General features: G+C 44.6%; 1 long non-coding RNA gene across 1 annotated transcript in view; it reads right to left on the bottom strand.

Moving 5' to 3' along the window:
• The window catches only part of LOC142497636 (uncharacterized), a 43,265-nt gene that overhangs the window by 14,855 nt on the left and 5,810 nt on the right, over nt 1-22,600 (bottom strand). Inside the window, exon 2 of the long non-coding RNA XR_012802294.1 lies at nt 10,222-10,317. This is a non-coding gene — a long non-coding RNA (uncharacterized LOC142497636). The remainder of the gene's footprint in view (nt 1-10,221; nt 10,318-22,600) is intronic.

The following is a 22,600-nucleotide window of genomic DNA, read 5'->3' as shown; positions in this document are numbered from 1 at the left end:
GTTGCATGTTACACAGGCACCATATGTGTGTGCAAACTCCATGCAGCTGAGAATAAAATCTGATGGGCAGAAGCTGCAAAGGAGAGAGGGGGGTGAGTCAGAAATGTAGTTCGTGTTCCATGACAATCTCTCTCTCCACAGCATCTCCCTCCCCCAGCATCTCCCTCCCCCAGCATCTCTCTCCCCCAGCATCTCTCTCTCCCCAGCATCTCTCTCTCCCCAGCATCTCTCTCTCCCCAGCATCTCTCTCTCCCCAGCATCTCTCTCTCCCCAGCATCTCTCTCTCCCCAGCATCTCTCTCTCCCCAGCATCTCTCTCTCCCCAGCATCACTCCCTCTCCAGCATGTCTCCCTCCCCAGCATCTCTCTCTCTCTCCCCAGCATCTCTCTCCCCAGCATGTCTCTCCCCACAGCATCTCTCTCCCCACAGCATCTCTCTCCCCACAGTATCTCTCTCCCACAGCATGTCTCTCCCCACAGCATGTCTCTCCCCACAGCATGTCTCTCCCCACAGCATCTCTCTCTCTCCCCAGCATCTCTCTCTCCCCAGCATCTCTCTCTCTCCCCAGCATCTCTCTCTCTCCCCAGCATCTCTCTCTCTCCCCAGCATCTCTCTCTCTCCCCAGCATCTCTCTCTCTCCCCAGCATCTCTCTCTTTCCCCAGCATATCTCTCTCTCCCCAGCATCTCTCTCTCTCCCCAGCATATCTCTCACTCCCCAGCATATCTCTCTCTCCCCAACATCTCTCTCTCTCCCCAGCAACTCTCTCTCTCCCCAGCATCTCTCTCTCTCTCCCCAGCATCTCTCTCTCCCCAGCATCTCTCTCTCTCTCCCCAGCATCTCTCCCTATCTCTCTATCATGTCCAGTGGCAGATTTCCCATTAGGCCAGATAGGCCCGGGCCTAAGACAGCAAAATTTGGGGGCAGCATGCGCAATCGGCGCTTGAGACCTGTGCATGCGCAATAGGTGCTTGCCGCCCACACATGCGCTCGAGTGACTGGCAAGCAACAATCGTGCATGCAAGCTGGCAATGTGACATCACATGGTGTCTCTTTGCCATGGCGCACCGCTGGAGGATGAAGGCAGCACCAGGCAAGTGCCTACGAGCGGCATTTTAAAAAATCCACCACTAATAATAATAATAGCATGTTCTTGTATAGCGCTGCTAGTTTTATGTAGCGCTTTGCAGAGACATTTTGCAGGCTTAGGTCCCTGCCCTGTACAATCTTATACAGGGAGATAAAGTGACTTGCCCAAGGTCACAAGGAGCCGACACCAGGAAATGAACCCGGTTCCCTTCAAACTCAGTGCCAGTCAGTGTCTTTACTCGCTGAGCCACCCCTTCTCCCAGATCATGTCTCTTTATCTCCCCATAACATGTCTCTCTGTCTCCCCCCAGCACGTCTCTCTCTGACTCTCCCCGAGCAACTCTCTCTCCCCACATTACTCTCTTTCCCCCAGCATTTCTCTTGCCATGTCTCTCTCCACCAGCATCTTCCTCTCTCTGCTCAGCATGTCTCTCTCCACCAGCATCTCCCTCCCCATAGCATCTATCTCCCCCAGCATGTCTATCTCTCTCCATATATCTTTCTCTCTCTCCCCATATCTCTCTCCCCCAGCATTTCTCTTGCCATGTCTCTTCCCCATCTCTCTCTCTTCTCAGCATGTCTCTCTCCACCAGCATCTCCCTTCCCACTGCATCTCTCTCCCACAGCATGTCTATCTCTCTCCATATATCTTTCTCTCTCTCCCCATATCTCTCTCCCCCCAGAATGTCTCTCTCTCCCTCACAGCATCTTTCTCTTGTCCCATGTCTTCTCAGGTTTCTTAGGTCTCACTCAATTAAATTAGTCTTACTTCCTCCCCCCCCCCCTTTTTTTTTTTTACTCATTAAAAAATTTCCATCCCTGACAACGGTCTGACCATCCTCATTAAAATAATAATAACATGGCTACATGGATGGTGTTTCGGGTAGGGTCAAGGAGTTGAAAGCAAGTATCAAGTAAGATTTGCTCTATTAGTAACTACAGTATTACTAAAGTTGTGTTCAAATGCTTAGTGTCCAGTGTTGTATGAACCCTTTCAGTGATAGAGGGGCCTGGGGGATGGAAGTGTTAAAAGTACTGGGAACATGATGTAGACCAGGGGTGCGCAAGTGGAGGGGCAAGAGAATTTCCTGGGGGGGGTGCGGCGGCTACAGAGGTCCCACCCTCTCCCCCAAGGCATGGGGGGGACCATTGCAGCTTCTCCTACCTGATCTTCGGCGACGCATCAAATGACGAAGCAGGGTGTCACGTGACGATGCGTTGCCATGGCAATGTGACGTCACATGACCCCGCAACGTTATTTGATGCCGGAGTCGAAGAGGAGGGGAGGATGCGAGCCGGGAGTGCAGATTGGGGCATTAGCCCACGGAAACTTCCTTTAAAGTCAATGGGATCAGCACCATTGCTGTTTCATGAATAATGCCCTATGGATTAGGAAACAATGCGGAGGTGTCCTGTTTTCTGACAGCTTTGTCTGCCTCTGCTCACCTCCTAGCCACATGTAATTCTTATCTCATGGCTTACGATGTCTTGGGTAATGAAAGGAGTAGGATAACGTAATCTAAATAGGGTGCAACTATGGACTAAGGGATGCATACTACGTACCTTGCTAAGCAAACAAAGTGGGTGTTACAGGTATTTCTTGAGTAACTGTGCAGCAAGTCTAGGAATGATTAAATTATCTTTCCAATTGTAAGCTCTTCAGAGCCGGGGCTTACCTATCTATTGTGCCAGGGCGTGTTAGTACAGTAAATTAAATCGTTTTGGGTTCTTATACTGGTATTTTGTCTTGCTTACCTATAGCACTGTTCTGCCATATGTTGGCAACTCGTAATTATTAAGATGATTTCAACATGTGATCGTGTCCCATTGTTTCACCCAAGAGCTACTTATCACGGTGACTAAAGAGTGGGGCAAATAAGCCCCCATGTCTGGTGAGCAGTGGGGATACACCACATCATTTTAATTCCAAGTGGTATAGTTTAGGAGATTTTCAGTTCTTTAACATGCCACTGTATACATTCTTCATTATTTTGCAAAGGCAGGGTCACTCAGCAATGGATTTTTATATTGGGCTGTAAATGCCTGAACTAACTGGAAATTACCTTTAAACCACCCCAAGCCAAAGCTTTTACATTCAATCAACCCAGTTTAACCCATTCATTGCCACTGAGGCCTGCGATATATTGCTTCATAATGCCTTGCTGACCCCTCTGGAAGCAGAAGGGTTGAAGATTGCATTATTTATTTATTTTATTTATTTATAAAATATTTTACCAGGAAGTAATACATTAAGAGTTACCTCTCGTTTTCAAGTATGTCCTGGGCACAGAGTAAGACAAATAATACATGGCTACAAATACAGTTACATAAATGAACAGGGTATACATTATATACAAGACATTGCATGCACAGTTAAAGAAAATATATATTATAGGCGTATGTAACAGTTACAGACCAGATTAAAATGTGAGACAGCCTTAGATTTGAAAGAATTATTATATTCGATTGTCTTTATATCTATATCAATAATCATACATACAGCTTTTTACAGAAATCAAAAATGTCTCAAACCTCCAGGTGGAGGGTAAGACACTATAAAGGCCCTAAATTAGATGCACTTGACACACCTATGTTTTGGTGATCTAGTAGTGTACGATGGTGTGAGTCCATAATGGTACAGTATACACTAGTATAGAGAGAGAATGGTGACTAGAGCTAAGTGGGGGGGGGGGAATTCTGGAAGCAAGTGCCCCAAACCGTAACAGGGAGTGGATGATTGTAAAGTTTAAACACACAATACAATGAGAGGGTTATATAGAACAAACACAGTAAAACTGCTGGTGTGCAGCAATTGAAAGTCTGTAACGCGGTTATGTAGCAGATGGCAGTAGTTGGCAAAAACATTGCCTACAAATAGGACAAAGGAGGTCTCTAATCAGGACATATTCACGGTCTTAGTATAAAGGCAGTGTTCTATACCAACATTTTACAGAGATATTATACAAGAAATAATACAGGAATAGACTGTTATACAAATACGTGGGATAGGAAAACGTGTCCCGAAAGGTCTTGCAACATCAGGTGTGTTGGGGGGACATTCAGAGACAGAAGGAGTACACGGAAATATACGTTTTACAGTGAACTTCTGAGAGCAAGTGCATATCCTATAACAATGCTGGGATCTGGAGCGGCTGTATCTGAAGCTAGTAAACAAAACTAAGACAAGATTAAATAGTAGCCACTGCCAGCACTAAATAGCTTGCAGACTAATGTAAAGTGGGATGATAATGTGCATAAGCCCAAATCACAAAGCACTGCTAACTTCTTTATTGGTAAAATATTTAATACATACAGAACACCTACAAGCTCATATTGCATCCCCAATATAACCACAACATATATATAAGCATGTAAGTGTCACAGAGGAGTGCTATTGAGCATGGCAATAAATATTTAAAACCAGAGACAACATGAAACACAGACAGAGCTCAGTGCACATCCAATGAAACTTATACACGGCACAGTGCCTAAATATATATGTATAGATATCTTTTGAATAAAATGGTCTTTTAGTTTAACATTTTGGCCAAAGTGTTGTAAGCCCCTGAGCCACTACACGGCAGACCACATCTCAAGGGTACCTAACACTAATATAAATTCTTAATAACCTGTGCATTACCAGGAAGAATGATTTATAATAAATCTGTCAAAATTAGTTGCAAAGTTCTAAGTCTGATTGAAGCTCTTATTAACCTGTACATTACCAGAAAAAGCACTCTGTATTAAATTTGTCACAATCAAACTGTAAGCAAGCAAGATCCCCTGAGAATGGGAGATGCAATGGAGTGAGCTTTTAACCATTTAAAAGTGGAAGGGGTGAGCTTCAAACTAGGTAGGAGAAGCCACTCTCCAATCTGCGAAGACCAGCTGAACAAGAATTGTAAAACATACAGAACACCTACAAGCTCATATTGAACCCCCAATATAACCACAACATATATATATATATAAGCATATAAGTGTCACAGAGGAGTGCTACTGAGCATGGCAATATATATTTAAAACCAGAGACAGAACATGAAACACAGACAGAGCTCATGTTTCATGTTCTGTCTCTGGTTTTAAATATATACCCCTCCCCCCCTAAAACTCATAGCTTGTGAGTCTCCACTGGGTAGCACGCCTGGAAAGGTAAAACACACATCTTTTATTGCAATACAATTACATACATTGCAGGTACCATACATGGGTTCAAGAGCTGACACTCTAAACTACCCAATATGGCTCAGAGGTAACCAGACTGGCATAATACCTTTATTGATGGCCTGGTTACCCCCTCACCATCACACACATTCAACTGCAATCTTCCAACTATGCTGCATGCCCATCTCCATCTTTCTATCCATCTTTCTCGCCTAATGGACAGGGAGTGTAAGTTCTCTAATGAGTACGGATGAATCACACAATTACACGTGCTGCAGCTCTAGCCACTCCCCACACACAAACACAAAAGCCAAGTTAATCTTTCCCAGATATTTAACATAAAGTACACACATTTGGGTTTTTTTTGCCGTTTCGCATGAACTACAGTCCAACAATGTTTTCCTGCCCACAATGCACAGCAGTGGTTTATTTATTTTACAATGGGCATGATTGGGGGTGCACAGATAGTGTTGGGGGTGGGGGGCGCTCTGGTGTATGGAGTTGAAGGTTTCACAAGGTGCTTAAAGCGGGACGGTGGAAAGCAGGGGGACTTTGGAGCTGACGTGCGTTTATCTCAGCTCCGGGGACCCCCTGCTATCCGAGATACCGTGCATACTCCTGAATGTACTGTGGGGGTTTAAATCAAGAAGCCATTGTACTGTGGGGAGTAAATAAGAATAACTGGTTCTGTAGGGTGTAAATGATGCAGGTGTTCAACAGGGCACACGCCATATGGCTGTTTTAAACTCCCTTATCCTGCGGGCCAACAGGAAGCCCCTACGTCATCCCTATTGGCCCTTGTGACATGGGAGTTTTGAGATACATGCTTCCCAGCTAGAGGGGAATGTCATGATAAGGCCAGAAAATATTCAGTATTTGAATAAACTGGCACACGAACAGTTAACTTGCGCCCCAAGTTACAACTTAAAAATACATGTTTTTGACCCTGCCTGATGTTCTGTGTTTGTCTAGAAGTGAGGTTATCTGAGCACGACCTTCTCTGGGATGATGGATTAAAATAGAGCCACAACTCTTTCTGACAGTAAAAACAACAATGGAAAAAATAAAACTGCGACGGCTCCACCAGTAAATGATGAGCAAGAGGGCCACTTCAAAAATAACAAAGTTTATTGGATCAACAGCAGTAAGACCAACATGTTTCGCGCAGACTGCGCTTTCTCACGGTCATTATTTACTGGTGATGCGTCGCGGTTTTTTTTTTTGTTCATTTTTCTTCTATAGCAGCCTCATCGTGGACAGCCCCCCCGGAGGACCCCGATCCTGCCCGGACCAAGGAGGATAAAGAGTTACTTCGCATGCAGCAACAGTGAGTTACACGGTGCAGTCATTATTGGGGAGTTTGTGTTAGGATAAGAATATTGGGCGTCGTTCATCATGATTCCTGGATGTTGCTGGCTCTGATTTAAGACCGAGGCCAAGTAGGCGCCATCTTATCTTCATTTTCCAATATTGGACACCCCCAGGCTTACACTCTCCCCTATTTGAAATACAGGATATACAAACTATGGACTTGATCGGCTTATTCTTTATATATATATATATATATATATATATATATATATATATATATATATATGTGTGTGTGTGTGTGTATATATATATATGTATATATATGTATATATGTGTGTGTGTATATATATATGTATGTATATATATATATATATATATATATATATATATATAATGCAAAGCAACAACCAGCACCCTGTAGTAATGAAAAATCCAGATGCTAATCCCATAGGTAAGAATAATGAAGATTTTACCAGATTGAAGTCCAGCGATGAGGAGACAGCACACCAGGAATGATATTCAAAATGATTCTGAATTGTAGAAAAATACTGGCTGGGGTGTCTGTATTTTTCTACAATACAGAATCATTTTGAATATCATTCCTGGTGTGCTGTCTCCTCATTGCTGGACTTCAATCTGGTAATATCTTCAATATATATATATATATATATATATATATATATACTGCTCAAACAAAGAAGAGACTAATGAGGTCTCCCCTCATATATACATACATACATACATATATATATATATGTATGGAGACCTCAGTAGTCTATTCTTTGTTTGAGCCCCAGTCTCCTATGGACTGTTCACTTAAAATAAGCAACAACCTTTTTAATCTATAGTCAAAAAATAGACAAACAGCACCACCTAAAGAAATGGAAAATAAAGTATTTTGGGTGTGATGGAACCTCAAAAATCCCCTGTTTACAACACTAAATTCAAAAGGTGTATCCCGCACTCCTATAGGAAGAAACAATGAAACTTGAAAGTATCAAAAATTTAAGTTTATGTAAGTGAAAAATCTAAATAACATATTCTGGACCCAGGCTCACATGTGGCAGGTGAGAAGATCCATGTAGCTTAACTCATCCCCTTTTTAAAGCACACAACATCCTTCTATTTTCTTCAACTTTATTGAGTGGGGTTAACAGAAATATAAAAGTACTTGCATGTAGTTTGTGGTAGGAAATGTCTTATGTAAGGAGAGGTATCCTAATTGGCTCCGGTATCAGGGGAAGTGCTTCTCTGAGGGGAAGGTAAAAAGGAATCCCTTTCTAAGGGAGCAGTGGAAATTGTGTCTACTCACTTTGGCTGCAGTTGAAAAGAGAGAGCACACTTTCCTTCCAGACAGGAACAAGCCGAAGGAGCATAACAAAATACAGAAAAGGGCAGGGGGAGAGGGCTAAACCAATCTCAACTATGAGCATTGGGAGGTTGCCAGGGCAACTGACTAGTGGCATATGGAAAAGGTAATATAGTAATAACTATGTTGCAATTCACACAGGAGCACTGGCTGCTTGGAACAGGGAAAACAGGGAACTTTCCCTGGGGAGAGCTTGCAGTGTGAGAGCAGAAGAAATATACAGAAAATATACAATCCTGTTCCAGGACATAACATATAACTGAATAAAGTATACAGACACTTCATACATGAGATATGGGCGCGAGAAATCTACTGAATGTTCCTATAACTGAGCTACAATGAAGTAGTATAAAGATAGTATAAAGATACAAATAGTGGTTCATGACACTTAGGGAAAAAGTTAAATAAGTCTAATGAGACAACTAACATGGGGGAACATCGGTGAATTAAGTCAAATAGAGAAAAACAAGAGCACTAAATATAGGGAAAAGTACACACACACACACACACACACACACACACACACACACACACACACACACACACACACACACACACACACACACACACACACACACACACACACACACACACACTATTCCATCATTGTTATAAGAGAATAGACATTGAACCATTGCATGGATTGAGAGGGGGCGCTGTTTATATGTGATGCCAAGGTAAAGAAGGGAGGCTATTGGGAGACATTACTTTTTACATGGAGCATCACAGGAGGGGGGGTTGGGCAGAATGGGAAGTATGGGACTGGCTTGAAACAACTGACAGGGACCAAGAACTAAATATAAATACAGAGCTCATACAGCAAAAGATTTTGTAGTTAAAGGTGACGTCCCATATAGGAACACAGTGAATGAATGGCCGTCAGTTATATGGCTTATGTGATTAATCAGTAACGGGTAAGAATTTTAAAATTATTCTTTTTTTCAACTTTTGAACATTTTCCTTTATTTTTATTTACAGTAGGGGCTGGGAAATGGCGTTAAGGAAGCAATTGTTAATATTGTCTGCTGCACTTCTCTCATAAAATAATCAGATGAACGCAGGCTCTCTCTATGTCAGAGGAACAACTAGGACAAATAAGGCAGAGATAAGGTCACTTAACCCCACCCTAACCTTCAGGTGGCAAACAATTCCAAGAGAAGATCTTAGTAATGATAATAAACTATAGCATACATCTGACCAAGGGATAAGCTTTTAAACATTAACATTTAAAGCTGTACTAGATCCAAAAAGCTCCACCAAATGCGGGCTCAATGTGACATTAGCTAAAACCGGAACAGACATTGTGTTTACTCAAATCTGGCAAGACTGACGGTCTCTGAGGTCGTGGCTGCAAAATCTTAAAGCCGCAGCTCCAGAGGTAGTGCTGTCACGACATCACTGCGGGAGGACCCATGCTACCGGGTCGGACCCGCTCCCCACCCCCCCGCCCGCAGCGATAATCCTCAAGACCTGGGGCAGTCACGGCCACGGCCCTGAAAAAATGAATTGTGCTACATCCGTATACAAATTATTTTAACACAAACCTTTTGGGGGGGGGGGGGTTGGGTATATCCTATTATATTAAAAACAGGCCTTCTCTTGTGTTTTGATCTGATTAAAGTGCATTTCCCCCCCCCCACTTAATTTTTTATTATTAACACATTATTATTGATACAGTCGGTTATCAGAGTTACAGCTTTTTATTCCCAAAATACAGTACATGCCTTTTTACGGAAATTTGCAAATCGATTGACCTTTCTGAGTGGGCTCTCAAAAATGTGTTGCCATATTGTCATGACATCTATGACCGATCGTGATTGTGAGTATAAATTTCCCCATGCTTCCCAGGTTGCAGTGAATTTATACATTGTATCTCATAAGAACGGTGAACTTTTCAATATGTATTATCGTGCACATTTTGTGTAAGACCAAGGGAAGTTCTGGGGCGGAGTGTATCCAGTTGGCCGCGATCCTACATCTTGTGGTCGAAAATAGATGTGTGCTAAATTTCGCTTTTAATGTAGTTATTTCTGGAATAGATCTATTTAACTGTGCTTTCCCATTTGAGTTGCGGCCCTAACTTTCTATTTATGAGATTGTAGATTTGGGTCCAAAGATCACTTATTTATTTGCATTCCCACCAGATATGTAACATAGTCCCTGTCTGTCCGCATCCTCTGAAGCACAACGGGAGGCTGTTGAGCACATTCTATTTCGGATTTCTGGAATATAGTACCATCGGAAGAGTTGTTTATGACTATCTTCCTTGGTCAATGGGCTCGAGGTTACCTTCCGTGTAGATTCTCAGATCTGTCCGCAGTCCTCCCGTTCCAGGGTCTCCCCCAGCTCCTCTTACCATTGTCTCATATATAGCCATTTTAAATCCTGCATTATGAAAAGGAAAGAATAATACATCAATGATATCAAAGCTTTTGTGTATGGGTCAGTATTGCAGATATTTTCACAGTTTATGTTGGAGGAGCTTGGTTTGTCCGCGAAATAGCCAGACACAAAATGTCTCATTTGGAGATATCTGTACATTTCTCTTTTTACTGCTTTGTGGTCAACTTCTAGCTCTTTAAATGTGCGAATCTCGTCGAAGAACAATAGGTCCCCTATCCTCGTGAATTCTCTTTTTTCCTATCATAAGATATCGAAATCTGCCATACCAGGTTTGTTACGTTTCTAAACAAAGGGGTCATATTTGATTCTCTTGTAGTTAACTTGTTTTTAAATTTAAGTGCATTACATAATCTAAGAGAATGGGCTAAAACTGGGTGTGATTTAACAATTGGTGGTCTATCTTCAGGGAGTATTCATAGTAAAGATTTGAGAGTCTGGGGTTTTATCTCCTCATCTTCTATTTCAACCCATCTAGTTTTTTTCTGGGACAGTAGGTGCCATAAGGTGAGTTGACCTATTCTGGCTGCTCTGTAACATAAACGCGCCCCCCCCCCCCTTCCCTCATTGTCATGGCGGTGCGTTGTCAGGAGTTACAGAGGCCTCGTGCGCTTCCCAGGTATTTAATTTAAATGTTGTGGGGAAGAGCATGGGGCCTCGGAAAGTGCTGCAACCCCCCTCCCCACCCGCCCCCCACCACCCCCAGAAAATCTCGCACCCCTGCGCTAGCAGATTTGTGAGTGCAAGGCCTCCCTCGGGGGTTAATCTGTGTTCTTTTTTTTTTTTCATTCTAGGCTGTTGGCTTTCCCAGACAGTCAGAGACAAGTCCGAGATGCTCTTTGGAGGTTCTTAAGTTCTTTCTGGTTTATTGGTATGGGTAGGGATCGAAATGGGTATAACAAAAAGGGAGGAGATAAGAGAGAGGGAGGAGATGAGAGAGAGGGAGGAGATGAGAGAGAGGGAGGAGATGAGAGAGAGGGAGGGGGTGAGAGAGAGGGAGGGGGTGAGAGAATGAGAGAGGAAGGGGGTGAGAGAATGAGAGAAGGAGGGGGTGAGAGAATGAGAGAAGGAGGGGGTGAGAGAGAGGGAGGGGGTGAGAGAGAGGGAGGGGGTGAGAGAGAGGGAGGGGGTGAGAGAGAGGGAGGGGGTGAGAGAGAGGGAGGAGATGAGAGAGAGGGAGGGGGTGAGAGAGAGGGAGGGGGTGCGAGAATGAGAGAGGGAGGTGGTGAGAGAATGAGAGAAGGAGGGGGTGAGAGAGAGGGAGGGGGTGAGAGAATGAGAGAGGGAGGGGTGAGAGAACGAGAGGGGGGGTATGAGAATGAGTGGGAGGGTGATAATGAAACGGAGGGGGAGAATGTTTGAGAGGCTGGAGAGAATGAGAGGGAATGGGTGAGAAATAGAGGAAGGGGGTGAAAGAATGAGTGAGGAGGGAGAAAATGTCAGGGAGAGGGGTGAGAGAGAATGAGTGGGTGAGAGAATGAGAGAGAAAGAAGAGAGATGGGAGGAGGTGAGAGAAAATGAGAGAGAGTGGGGGGAGAGAATGATAGGGAGGGGAGGATATAATGAGGGGGGGAGAGAGAGAATGAGATGTAGGGGAGAGAATTAAAGGGGGGAGAAAATGAGAGGGAGGAAGAAGAGAAAATGAGAGGGAGGAAGAATGAGAGGGAGGGGGGAAGAGAATGAGAGGGAGGGGGAAGAGAGAATGAGAGGGAGGGGGGAAGAGAATGAGAGGGAGGGGGAAGAGAATGAGAGGGAGGGGGAAGAGAGAATGAGAGGGAGCGGGTGAAAGAGAATGAGATTGAAGGGGGAGAGAATGAGATGTAGGGGAGAGAATTAAAGGGGGGAGAAAATGAGAGGGAAGAAGAAGAGAAAATGAGAGGGAGGAAGAATGAGAGGGAGGGGGAAAGAGAATGAGATTGAAGGGGGAGAGAATGAGAGGGAGGGGGAAGAGAGAATGAGAGGGAGGGGGAAGAGAGAATGAGAGGGAGGGGGAGAGAATCTTCCTTGGTTGCAGGTTCCATCGCAGGGTTTATTGATTCACAATCTTCCCCGTCTGGAAACGTACTTGGCGATGTCGTGGATGCGGGAGGTGATCGAGTTTCCTGGACGCAGCATGGTTTTTCTGCTGCCACGATCTTCGGAAGAAGCTGGTTACCTCTTGGATTTTCTTTTCCCTTTACAGGCATCTTTGAAGTTTTTATGTTGTATCAGTTATCTTTTCGTTTTGGCATTTTGTATTTTTGCCAGCATTTTCTCAGCTTTATTCTTGCTTGTCGACGGAGCTGCAATTTAAGCAGCCCCCCTGTGCGGTGTTTATGACGCCCCCGCTTTTCTTAACAGGATTATTTCGTGTGCTCGGTTACTGTTCTGCGTATTAAAGAGATTCTCCATTTCTGTTTTTACAGTATCATTATTGAATATTGTACAATATGATGAATCACATTTATTAGTTTGGGTGTGTAAGAATAAAGTGAAAGCCTAGAACAGCGGTGTGCAAACTGGGGGGGGGGGGCAAGATTTTTTTGGGGGGGCATGGGTAGTTGCAGAGGTCCCGCGCTCTTCCCCGAGGCATTTAAATTAAATGCTGGGGTACAGCTTGAGGCCTCTGCAACCTCTACTTGCCGAGGTTCAGCCGACTTCAGGACGCGTGACCATGGCAACGCAGCGTCAAATGCCGCTGCGGGGTCATGTGATATCACGGTTGCCTTGGTAACGTGGCGTCAAATTATGCCTCGGATCACATCATGCCACACAACGACGAGGTAAGGGAGGCGGCGAAGGAACGGAGGGAGCAAGGCAGGGGGGGGGCGCAGCAAAATAAGTTTGCGCTCCCCTGGCCTAGAACACAGAAAAATAAAAACTAGGGCCCTCTAGTGGTCACTGCCAGAAGTATATAACTCCTCTAAAGTGATGAGATACTTTGTTTAACAGAAACCTGCTACGTTGTTTTTAAAGCAGCAATCCCCTTAGAAGTCCACTGCAACTCATATAATGTTCGTATCTTGTCCCCTGAGCATGTCCTGCTCTTTAAAAAATAAATAAAAAAGTATTCCAAAATCATGATATTTTCCCCTCAAATTTTCAATTAAATATACAAAAAAACAACAACAAAAAAATATTAGATCAGTGGTGACTGCCTCTGTAATCCTTTTGTATGCTGCTGTCGTTCTTTACCTATTTGTGGTTCTGTACACAACTTTGAACACCAGGACTGGCCTGTGTAATTTGGGACATACCTTAGCTTTATATTAAAACAGAGGCTCCAGACACACACCACAGCAACAACATGTAAGCTGCAGATCTCTGTTTGCAACTGAATATGAGTGAGCACATGTGTGCTGTGTTCAGATGGTTCCTGTGGTGTGCCTGGCTCCTCTGTGGCTAAGCGCACAACACTCATCGTGAAAATGTAATAAACTATGTTAATATATAAGGTGTTTCAAGGTTATGCGTACATCAAGGTAGATTAATCAAGCATAGAGCCACAGAGTGGCAGTTACCAGCGTCTGCAACCAGGAACCACCAGAGCTTCACTCTCCTTTCCACCTACAGGTAGGTGAAATGCCAGATAATTGATGACTCTGCCACAGTCTCAATGTCCTGTAAATAGCGTCAATGCGCTTAGTGGATCCTGGGGAGTGGTTGTCCTTTGCTCGCAAGTAGTACACAGGTTCCTCTGCAGACCTCACTGTGCTTCCCGATCAGTCAGGCAGCGTGACGGCGTGGTCCCGCGGGCCCTTCTGTGACGTCAGAGCGCCCGCTCTGCTTTAAGTAACAGCGTCTGCCAGTAATGATTCAGACCTCACTTGGCAACCACAGAGGCAGGCAACAGCGCGGCACATGCGCAGAAGAGGAAATCAACTCGATGTTCAGCAAACCGTTTGACAACAATAAAATACACCTTGGAACATGAATAATAAAAAATATATAGGTTGAATGGTATCTCTCCTACGCGGCGTTTCGTAGCTCAACAAGCCACTTCCCTCTACACAGCAGCAGACGCTCATCTACATTGGTATATATTTATTTACCTTTTCACATGGTGGGGTGTGTATTTTTACTATCGCTAACTGTACATGGAATGTCTGTAAATATAACGTATAACCTTTGTCCATTTCACCATCACTGTTTTCTTGCAGCCTTGGGACATTGTTCCTTACATTGACCTCTTTCCAACTTTCCATATTTCCAAACAGCAAGGCTAAGGACTCTTTTATTGTAGTTACCCCAATATCTTCTTGTATATACTGCAGAACTGTATCCCAAAAATCAGAAATAACCAGACAATCCCACAAACAGTGTTTTAAATCCACTCTTTCCTGGGAGCACTTGGGGCACTTATTTTTAGATTTCTCTATCCCCTTATAATTGATATCAAAAGCATAATAGGCCCTATGCAGTATCTTATATTGCATCTCTCTCCACTCCGCAGAAATGATAATTTTCCTAACCCGAGTTAACCCTTTGAGTAACAGATCAACTCCTTTAATTCCTGGGAAATCTTTTTCCCACCTAGTGAACATTTTACTTAGATCCTTCCCATAGTCCTTGTCCCTAATCCAATCATATAAATCTGAGATATAATATTTGGTACTATTAGCATCCTTCAAAAGAAAACATCTATTCCCAATAGATCTGATTTATAGCTTTTCATACTCTTGCAATAATGCATTCCTTGTATATAAGGGAAGTGATGTGTCTGAGGCAGTTCCATTTGTTCTTTCAGTTCTTGGAACGTCAAGATTGTTCACATCTACCAATTGGCCCAGAGTTCTAATCTCCTTGTCTCTCCATATCTGAAAAGAAGCCTGCTTCGTTCCCAGGAGAAACCTTCAATTCCCTTGTATAGTTAAAAATTTTGAGCAAGTATATGAAAGCCCAAATTGTTTTCTCAATATTCTCCAAGTAGCCCATGTATCCTTTATTAGCGGGTTTCCTTTGGCTTCCATTGATATTTCTCTCCATTTACATGTAAAATCCCCTGGAGACTCTCTTGGGATACCAACTGTTCCTCTAATTCTAGGCATGAGTAATAGCTGTTTCCAGTTATCCAATCTCCTACACTACCGACACACTTTATTGAAGTGTGGTCGGTACCGCAAGCCGGGAAATCTCCCGGCTTGCTAGTGGCCGCCCCTCGGCGTGCCGCGCGTCATAGACGCGCGGTCACGCGTCATCGGGAGCGTGCGCCCGCTGCACGCGTGTCCAGGGGCTCCCCGAGGGAGCCCTGGTGTCCCGCGATCGCGGGACAGCGGCAGGGGGTTCCGGGGGACCCGGCGGACCTGGCAGCGGTAGGGAGAGCGCCCCGATCGGAGGGCGCTCTTCCGCTGCTTCGGCGTGCGCCCGTCACACTCGGGCGCGCGCCAGGCTACTGCTGCGGCACAGAACGGGCAAATGCTCGAATAAACTGTGCCGCAGCAGTACATGTCTTGCTACACAGGCCAGATTATATTTTCAATGTATAACCTTTGTTCGTATAATGTAACCACACGTTGTGAACCAAGTCCGCTGTGGCCCAGGACTAGTGTTTCCAGCAGGGGTGGCCCTGCTAGCCCCCTCCCCCCCTCTCACACACCCCCTCATCCTCTTCCTCCACCCATGTATTTCTCTCCCCCCCTCTCACACTCACTCACTCACTCCCCCCTCTAAATCTTCCCTGTATTCTCTCACTCTCCCCATCTTACACTCTTACCCCCACTCTCTCTTACTCTTCCCCCTCTCTCTCACTCACTCTTCCCCCTGCCTTTCTCTCACTCACTCTTCCTCCCCTCTCTCTCTCTTCATCCCCTTTCTCTCTCTCTGCTCTCTTCCTCCCGCCTCTCTCTCTCTCTTACTCCCCTCTCTCTCTCCCTCTTCCTTCCCCCCTCTCGCTCTCTTCCTCCCCTCTCCCTTCCCTCCCTCCCCTCTACCTTTCCTCTCCCTTACCCCTCTCTATTCACCCTCTCTTCTTCTCACCTTTCTCTTTTCCTTCCCCTCTCTCCCACTCTCCCAATTACCCCCCCCCACACACACACACACAATACGCCCCCACAATATCTTACAATTTCTCCCTCCCCCACAATACCACACACTGCCCCCTCAATACCCACACAAGTCTCTCATCTCCCATAATACCCACAGAATTCCAGCAACACCCACACAATACCCCACACACAACCCTCCACCCCTCCCGACCCCCCCCCCCCCCAAAACACACTTTAGGGGGGGTGGAGGCCTCCGGTGCCGGTGTCCAAATGCGGAAGACTTCCACGCGGGTTCAACTTCTGGCGTGAACCAACTAGGGGGGGGGGGCAAATGGGGAGAGCTGAGGCCCAGCAGAAAACGGGTTCGGCAGCTAGACACACAAGTCTCTGGCCAGACCCAAATTCCAGCGCCGGCTGGCCAGTCCCCCCGCAGCCACCGGACATGGACAGTTGTCCCAGCTCTCCTACTGTCGGCCATATCAGGAGCATGCTCAGAAGTAAATTAGAGCGGTGGGACTGCAATGTATTTTATAGCAAGAGAAGAACTGGGAGTTCATGTAATAGTTGTGTTTCTATGGATGAAGCAAGTTTTCAGCCTTTGATTGCAACTCATGCCTGTGGCGGTGCAACAATCTTTCAGTGACACATAGTGTATAGTGACCTGAAGCTCCTTGCATTGTTATTCATGGTGGTAGAGGGTAACCACCCCAGCCTTGCAATGGTGCTATGCTGCTGGACACGTATATTGTATGTTCTTCACTATTCCCTAAATCATAACCAAACTTTAGTGGCACTTTATATGTTTATTAATTACTGGAAGATCTCAGGCTTACTGGATTTCAGGAAATCATTTACACTTCTCCACCCTCTCTTATGTTTACTCTCTGGCATCCTATTAATGTGTTGCCCACTTGCCCTCTATGACAAGGCATGGGTGACACTTTTATTTTCCAGGGTGGCCCATTGTGTCTGGGGTGGAGTCGATGACGTCCAGCGTGTCCCAATACAGCTGAACTCCGTTATAACGCGGTGCTTGGGGTCCACATAATGCGACCGTGTTATAACGGGGGATCGTGGAAATGAAAATGGCCACCATGATCATGTGTGTGTTGGCTGAGAGGCCGTGACTGAAGCAAGGGGGGGGGGGCTGTGGATCTACAGGCCTGTGTCACAAGGCATCACGACACCACAGTTCCAAGTTAGACCCAAATCCATGGCCTCTACGGGTGTCCACCCCTCTCCCAGCACCCTCCCCAAGCAGAATCTGCGAAGCAGTGCCCCATGAGTCATAGAACCCGGTTCGTGGCGGCCACGTGAGGCCCACAGTGAGGTGGCCATCTTACCTCCAGGGACCCGCTGCTGGCATGACATTGGAGTGGATGAAAGCGCTCCTTCTCTGGGGGATCGGACCCCACCGAGGTGCTATGAGAGCTCGGCGGAGCCTCCCCAGACAGGCAGGATCTCCATCGGAGGGCGGGGTAGAAGTGAACGCCCCATTCAGCGCACTCTCAGCCTGCTTCAGTCACAAGGTGTGTGTGTGTTAGCAATAAAGCTTTGGGGGGGAAAACATTAAAAAAAACCTTGGAGATGTTCTAAATCGGGAGCCACGGTCAGCCCGCGTTATAAGCTGATCCTCGTTGTAGCGGATCGCGCTATAACGGAGTTGAGCTGTATGTGGAATTTTTTTCTACAACCTTTATGTTATCAAGCTCAGATCATATCTTAGGGACATGCTGCACGTCATCGACTCCACCTCCGACAATTCATGCAAGAGTTCATACCTGTAGGCTACCTGTGATGTATCTTCACTTTCACACGTTGCATTGAGCAGTATTTTTTAGAGTTAGATCCATTCCCTACACTCCACACAGAGAGACTTCCTCCTCTCCAGTATATTATTTATTTTACAACTCAATTATTTTTTATTTGAGAATTTTTTTTTTTTTACAGATCTGTGGAACGGCCATGGGCACAAGGTTCGCCCTAGCTATGCTAACCTATACATGGGGTTGTGGGAGGACCTTCATGTGTGGGGCTGTGGGCTAATACTATGCTGGGGGCGGGGGCTTGGTCTTCTATGGTCGTTTAATCGATTATATCATTTTAGTATGAGATGGCAAGGAGGAGGATCTATCTGCGATTTTGTCTGCATTTGATAACAACAATATGGAACTCAAATTTACTTTTGTTATAGATCCTGTAAAAATCAAATTTCTCGATCTTTAACTATTTATCTGTCCGGGTGATTCTAAATTTATACAAAAACACACTTTTAAAGAAGTGGCGGTCAACAGCTTTCTACACGGCTCTAGTAATCATCATCGGAAATGATTGGACAATATCTAGAGGAGTCAGTTCTTCAAAATTAAGAGGAACTGTACCTCTCAAACCGATTTTCTAAAACAAGGTCAAATTTTGGTCAATAAATTCATTACTAAAGGTTACAGCGAGGAACAGGTTCTTGAGGTCTTTGAGGAGGTCAAATCTGTTAGTAGGGCCAAACTATTGAATCAAAGAATAAACAAAACAATACGAGTATATATCCATCTGGTGTAGTCCCTTTAGAGCCCCTATGTGGTGCCACTAACAAGTTAAAATCTGTTCAGGAGAACCTCCCTCGGTTTATTACTAGGTACAAGAGGGCAGCATCTTCTTCTATTAGAGGTGTCCTTCAGAAACATTGGAGCATTCTCCTGAGTGACCCAGTGCTGAGTGCCACTCTGCCTCCAATGGTACCAGGCACGTATAGATGGGCAAAAAAATATAAAAAAACATGTTGGCACAAAGAAAGTTGAGGACCATAGAGAATTATGGCAATTATGATGTAAGGAATCCTCCTCATGGCAATTCCATATGTGGTAGAGGGCTGTGCCTCATTTACAAGCACCTCATATCCAAGGATTCCTTTACATTCTTTGCCAATCATTCCACATTTAAGGTTTAGGGTACTATTAACTGTTTGTCATCATTTATCGTCTATATGTGTTTTGTGCTCCTGTGGTCCACAATATGTGGGCTGGACTATCCGTGCACTTAGTAATACATTTTTGGAGCATAGACGTAATGTCATCCATGGCAATCAGGTACATAGTCTTTCTAGACACTTCTCCAGCAAACACAATAGGGATTCAGCCATCAACCATCATGGGGCTGGAATACATTCCCCCTTCTTTATTGGGAGGTGATAGATTCAGGTTAGGCCTTAGGGAGACCATTTGGATCTATACGCTACGTACCATTTCTCCTGGAGGGCTGAACGAGTGTCTAGATATTAGCATGCTTGTCAAGACGTTTATTGTCCTTGTGGTGTTCTTTGGCCGGTCTCTTTTTTTGTCCTGCGTTAGTTTTTACAGCAATTATAGGTCATATCTTAGTTTCACTATATATTTATACATACTGTATAGTTCACATACCTGACCACTATCGCTATTTGCACTAAATTCATTCACAATATATACATTTTCAATGGATCCATATGTAAATATATTTTTATATTAGAACACATTCATTAATATATTTAATATATACAAATAATTTTTCATTTACACATAATAATTATTATTGGATCATACATGTAAGCTATCACAGTACTAACATTTTAGCACTTTAGCAACACTTTAAAAAAAACATTTATTAGATCTTTATTTTGTATTATTATCACCTATTCACACAAGTTTTATAAATTTGTAATTGTAGTAAATTAATCCTAGTCCCTTTCCAATCTTGTTCCAGCTAATGTTATTTGATAGTTATTTGTCTCCTCCCTGTGGATATCTATAGTCACTAGTCATTTTTTCATTCATACTTGTATTTTGTTTTAATATTTACTAGCTGAGAGCCCCGGCGTTGCCCGGGATGTTTGTGGTGTGGGGTGGCATTTGGGTGGGGATTGGTCCACGCGGCCCATGGCGGTGTGTGGTGGTAGTGCTGCTGTGGCTGTACTGATGGTGATTGTATCGGTGTGCTGATTTTGGAGGGTTTGGTGCTGATGTGGGGGTGCGGATGTGGGTGTGCCGATGGGGGAGGTGCAAAGGTGCCGATGTGTGGGTGCTGATGGTGTTGCTGGGGGCTGGGAATGGTGGGGAGCCGAGAATGCCAGTGTGCTGGGGGGGCATGGGATACCGGTGTGCTGGGGATAGTGTGTGTGTATACGTGTGTGTGTGTGTATACATGTGTGTATACATGTTTGTGTGTGTGTATACATGTTTGTGTGTACATTTGTGTGTGTATACACGTGTGTGTACACGTGTGTGTATACGTGTGTGTGTGTACGTGTGTGTGTGTGTATACATGTGTGTGTGTGTATACATGTGTGTGTGTATACATGTGTGTGTGTGTGTGTATACATGTGTGTGTGTGTATACATGTGTGTGTGTGTGTGTATACATGTGTGTGTGTGTGTATACATGTGTGTGTGTGTATACATGTGTGTGTGTATACATGTGTGTGTGTGTGTATACATGTGTGTGTGTGTGTATACATGTGTGTGTGTATACATGTGTGTGTGTGTGTGTATACATGTGTGTGTGTGTGTGTGTGTGTGTATACGTGTGTGTGTGTGTGTGTGTATACATGTGTGTGTGTATACATGTGTGTGTGTGTATACATGTGTGTGTGTGTGTGTATACATGTGTGTGTGTGTATACATGTGTGTGTGTGTGTATACATGTGTGTGTGTATACATGTGTGTGTGTATACATGTGTGTGTGTATACATGTGTGTGTGTGTGTGTATACATGTGTGTGTGTGTGTATACATGTGTGTGTGTGTGTATACATGTGTGTGTGTGTGTGTATACATGTGTGTGTGTGTGTATACATGTGTGTGTGTGTATACATGTGTGTGTGTGTATACATGTGTGTGTGTATACATGTGTGTGTGTATACATGTGTGTGTGTGTGTGTATACATGTGTGTGTGTGTATACATGTGTGTGTGTGTATACATGTGTGTGTGTGTGTATACATGTGTGTGTGTGTGTATACATGTGTGTGTGTATACATGTGTGTGTGTGTATACATGTGTGTGTGTGTGTATACATGTGTGTGTGTGTATACATGTGTGTGTGTGTATACATGTGTGTGTGTGTGTGTATACATGTGTGTGTGTGTGTGTATACATGTGTGTGTGTGTGTATACATGTGTGTGTGTGTGTGTGTGTGTGTGTGTGTGTGTATACATGTGTGTGTGTATACATGTGTGTGTGTGTATACATGTGTGTGTGTGTATACATGTGTGTGTATACATGATGTGTATGTTTACGTGTGTGTGTGTGTATACATGTGTGTGTGTGTGTATGTCTACATATGTGTGTGTTTGACTCCATGTGTGTGTACGTGTACATGTGTGTGAGAATACGTGTACGTGTGTACGTGTGTGCGTGTGTGTACGTATACATGTGTGTGTGTACATGTGTGTGTGTGTCTACATGTGTGTGTGTATGACTCCATGTGTGTGTGTATGACTCCATGTGTGTGTGTACATGTACATGTTTGTGAGTATACGTGTACATGTGTATACGTGTGTGTGTGTGTATGTCTACATGTGTGTGTGTATGACTCCATGTGTGTGTGTACGTGTACATGTTTGTGAGTATACGTGTACATGTGTACGTGTGTACGTGTGGTGTGCGTGTCTACGTGCGTGTGCGTGTCTACGTGCGTGTGCGTGTGCGTGTGCTTGTCTACGTGCGTGTGCGTGTGTACGTGCGTGTCTACGTGCGTGTGCGTGTCTACGTGCGTGTCTACGTGCGTGTGCACGTTGCGTGTCTACGTGCGTGTGCGTGTCTACGTGCGTCTGTGTGTCTACGTGCGTCTGTGTGTCCTACGTGCGTCTGCGTGTATACGTGTGTCAACATGTGCCTGTGTATGTACAAGTGGTGTGTAGACGTGTGTGTACGTGTGTGTGTCTACGTGTATGTGTGTGTATACGTGTGTCTACGTGTGTGTGTATACGTGTGCCTACGTGTGTGTGTGTGTATACGTATGCCTACTTGTGTGTGTGTATACGTATACGTGTGTGTATATACGTGTGTGTGTATACATGTGTATACGTGTGTCTGCTGTGTGTATACGTGTGTCTGCTGTGTGTATACGTGTGTCTGCTGTGTGTATACGTGTGTCTGCTGTGTGTATACGTGTGTCTGTATAGGTGTCTGTATAGGTGTGTGTGTGTCTGTGTACGTGTGTGTGTCTGTGTACGTGTGTGTGTGCCTACATGTGTGTGTCTACATCTGTGTGGGTGTGTCTACATGTGTGGGTGTGTCTACATGTGTGTGTGTGTCTACATGTGTGTTTGTGTACGTGT

The sequence above is a fragment of the Ascaphus truei genome, chromosome 6 (assembly GCF_040206685.1).
Source record: "Ascaphus truei isolate aAscTru1 chromosome 6, aAscTru1.hap1, whole genome shotgun sequence".
NCBI lineage: Eukaryota > Metazoa > Chordata > Amphibia > Anura > Ascaphidae > Ascaphus > Ascaphus truei.
Note: the sequence above shows the minus strand (reverse complement) of the source record. Positions and strands in the feature narration are given on the sequence as shown.